Here is a 3,911-nt window from a genome sequence, read left to right on the forward strand (position 1 = left end):
ACGGTTGACGACCCAAGTGAAGTTGAGAAGAGGCTAAGGGGAAAGACCAATTCCAAGGTTGATGCAAGCGTGATGCTTCGACAATCAACTTGCAAAAAACTTTGAAGGGGTTCATGACCCAAAAGGAAAAGAAGGAAGAGAAGAAGCACCAAGAGAAAGAGGAGGGCAAAGAAGACCTACTTCAACATATGAAATAAGAAGCTCAAGATCGAAGAGGCCAATGCCAAAAAAAGAGTAAAGGAGGTCGACATCAAGAGGCCAATCCCAAAAGAAGAGCAAGGGAGGCCGAGCTCACGCATATCTCCAAGGAAGTTGAGATCATGGCGGCCGACACGAGCAAGATGACCCTAAAAAGGAAGGCTTGGTTTGAGAACAAAGAAAAGGCGATCCAAGACCGAAACAATGCTTGGTCGCCTTTCTATTTGTCCGTTTGTCATGAACTAGGGCCAAGATGCACGCTTATCGGGAACTTATCGGTCGACCCATGATAAGGGGTAAATCGGCCAGTTTATCGGCATATTGGCCGATTTATCGCCATATCGGCTGATTTATCGGCCGATTTATCTTATCGGTCTGACAGCGGTAAGCGATAAATCGGCCGATTTATCGGCATATCGAAAGATATCTTGAACAATGGCATGAACTATGGCCGTGGCGATCCTTTTGGTGTAATGTTGTATGCCGGCAATGGCATATGGGACTATGCAAAAATCTATCTATTTGCTTTCTATTTTGCTACTTGCTATGTTTGGTTATGAATATATGCAAGTTGACAAACTGCCGAGAAGGCCGAATGGGCAGGCACACTTCACAAGAGCATTTTTATGATAGGCGCACTTCCCAAGACCAAATGGGTCGGCCGGTTGGGCGCATCGTTCGGATTGGCGCGGATAGGGGCCAAACTGGCGACGCAAACGGATGAAAAACATGTCAGTTTGTGTCCCTGCCAGTTGGCCTAACAGAGCCAATTGAGCGATGAGTGCAATATGCAAAAACTTAGGCACTGTGTGCGGTGTTTCGTGCAAAATCTCTGTAAAACATCTTTTTTGCGAGTGATGGCTTAAATGTGGTGGTTTTATTGCATTTAACTTGCCATGGCAGCATTTGGGTGACGTGGATGAACGAAATGTGATGGCAGACTTCATGTGACTATGGCGGAGAAAGTGCGTGGAGGAGCCATTGAACTGATCAGAGCGTCGAATCCGGTAGTGAGTCGGCGCCTTGATAAGCAATCTACAGTACGTACGACGTACGTACGTGCAGTCCAATCCGAATATCAATCAAATGTCTAATCCGGTAGTAACCAGCCTTCACCGCCATTGCTGAGTTCCTACGCCTCCGGTCAGTCCCACTCCGACGCCAACATGGCGAGGCCACCGCCTCGTGCTCGCTTGATATATAGCATAGCGCCCTTCCTCTTTTCACCGTAAATCTTCTCGCCGGCTCCTCCTCCTCCTCCGCAACCACCACCAAAGAGGCAAAGACCAAGCCATGCCGGCTCTCATGGCGAAACGCTCTTCCTCGGAGCGCTGCGCGATCCGCCGGGAGCTCCACCGGCGCAGGAAGCTCGCCGCCGCGCCCAAAGGAGGGATCGTCAAGAAGTCATCTGCAAACCAGAGTTCCGCTTCGACCCACAACTCGTCCGCGGACGAGCCAGCCGGACCGGCCACGAAGAAGCCGTCGTCCATGACCATGCCGATGCCACGCCCTCGAGCCGGAGTCGCGATGTCGCCTGCGTCGATCCTGCAGCACGCGCCGGCCACGGTCGCCACCAAGAAGCAGCATGCCGCCGTGGCCAAGGAGATCGCCTATGTGCCGATTGCGAAGAGGTGCACCGCCCCGCCGCGCCGATCCGCGCTCATCCCGACCGCGTCCGCCATGAAGGTGATGCCATCCGCAGCGACCCGGCCGCGCTCTCCGTCAACCTGGGTGAAGAAGGGCATGACGGTGAAGGTGCGCACGCGCGCCGGGATCCTGCCGACGGGGCACTGCCTCCTGCTCTGGCTCGCCGCCCGCGTCGTCTCCGACACAGCAGCAGATGACGGCTACGTCGAAGTGATCTACGACGGCAACTTCCCCCGCGACGACCCCCTCCGAACCGTGCGCGTCGCCATGGACGACGTCAGGAGCATGCCCGCCATCGTCGAGAGTTAACTCGATCGGCAGTTACTGCAGAAGCAAAGGCCGCTCAACTCAAAGATGGATGGATGGCCAAATTGGGCGATTTACGAGTATTCTAGTCTTCATAGCTAGTGATATTGTAGCCCGTTTGTTAGCTGCCAATGTCCAGTCGATCACCCGGCCGGGCTTTATTGATTCTTATCTAGTAGATGATGTAATGAAACTATATTTGAGAATCAATAAGGCTTTCTTCCCTTGGAAAAAAAGAAGAGATTCTATTGTTATGTGAACCTTTTAGCCCGTCTTTTCAGACTATTCTTATGTAAAAACTTAACTAGGCTTGAATTCTTGGTAGGGAATATCCGTATAACATGTATGAACCCTTGCTGTTTGTCGGAACTTTTTATAAAATGTTTCAGCCCTTTTTTAGTTTTGGAGATATACTAAATGGACATAGAGGGGGAAAAAATGAAATATAACATGTATGCATGTATTTATGGCTTTTCATTGCGAGAGTTAGATGACCTGAAACTGTTAAATGAGATACTTTTAATTACAATTATCAATTTTTAAAAGTTGGATCCCTTGACCAACTTGTCATTTTGTATATGTTGTGCCACATATCTTATTCAAGATTTATGGTCTTCAGTTTATTAAATAAGTTTTTCTCTATCACTGATGATCCATGTTAGTGTGCGGCTGATCTTGGTATTCTTGCAGATTTGTGCAATAGTGTAGCTGCAATGTTCTGACATATACTGACCTCTTACCTTCTCTCAAGTTATGCACTTCTTGAGTTAATCGTCGACGATCGATATTGAGCATTCAACATCCTAATTATCATTTATATCTGCAGCTCTATGCACTTCCCGAATTAGTGGTCAATGATCAATATTGAGCAATCTGCATTCTAATTACCATTTTGTTGCTCCCTCATCATTGACTTAACTTTGACATTTTTCTTATTCCGGGGTACCAATTTTATGGTGCCCAAAACAAATTTAATTCATATAGGATGTAACTTTTATGTTAGGATGAGCCATACAACGTACTTTATCCTGATGCCACCAAGTAATCTGCTATGCCGCTTCTCTACAGTGGTTTCTTTGAAAATGACTACCCATGAAATACAATACAATGTTCCTGTTTTCATTTTTCAGATAGGACGTCAACCTCTTTGGAACTCACATGACCTACTTGGAGCGTTGTTTATCTCCCTTCAACGCATTCTTGCATCTACTCCCTTTGTCCCAAAATAAGTGTCTCAAGGTTGAGACACTTATTTTGGGATGGAAGGAGTATATTATTTGGTTGCCACGAAGTGCATACATAATAAAAGAACAAGGTACCTCCTTTGTAATGTCAGATACTCTTGAGCTTTATTATTAATCCTGACTACGATATATAAAAACTCACTCAGTACAAAAAAAGTCATGAAAATTTCTAGCTCATGTAGTTTCCTGGGTTGATGACTAGCTCAACTGCTCCTTTGCCACCGCTTGGAACCGTGCCATTGGCCTCCCCCCAGGTCTTCCTTATCAATTGCAATCTCTTCTTGCCCAAGTCAATTCCCTCCACCTTGCCAACGCCCCTTTCAATGGTGGCCTCCCACAAAGGTAATCAACACTACCGCGGAGTCGGCTCTGCATCCCATCGTTTTCTTCTGTTGCAACGCACGGAAAATTTTCCTAGTAAAAACTAAAATAAAACCAAATTCATTGGTGTAGAAAAAAAACCCAGACAAAATCTTTTAGAAACCGGGCGTTCGGTTCCCAAACAAGGGGAAGAAC

Source organism: Triticum dicoccoides, chromosome 5A (assembly GCF_002162155.2).
Source record: "Triticum dicoccoides isolate Atlit2015 ecotype Zavitan chromosome 5A, WEW_v2.0, whole genome shotgun sequence".
Classification (NCBI taxonomy): domain Eukaryota; kingdom Viridiplantae; phylum Streptophyta; class Magnoliopsida; order Poales; family Poaceae; genus Triticum; species Triticum dicoccoides.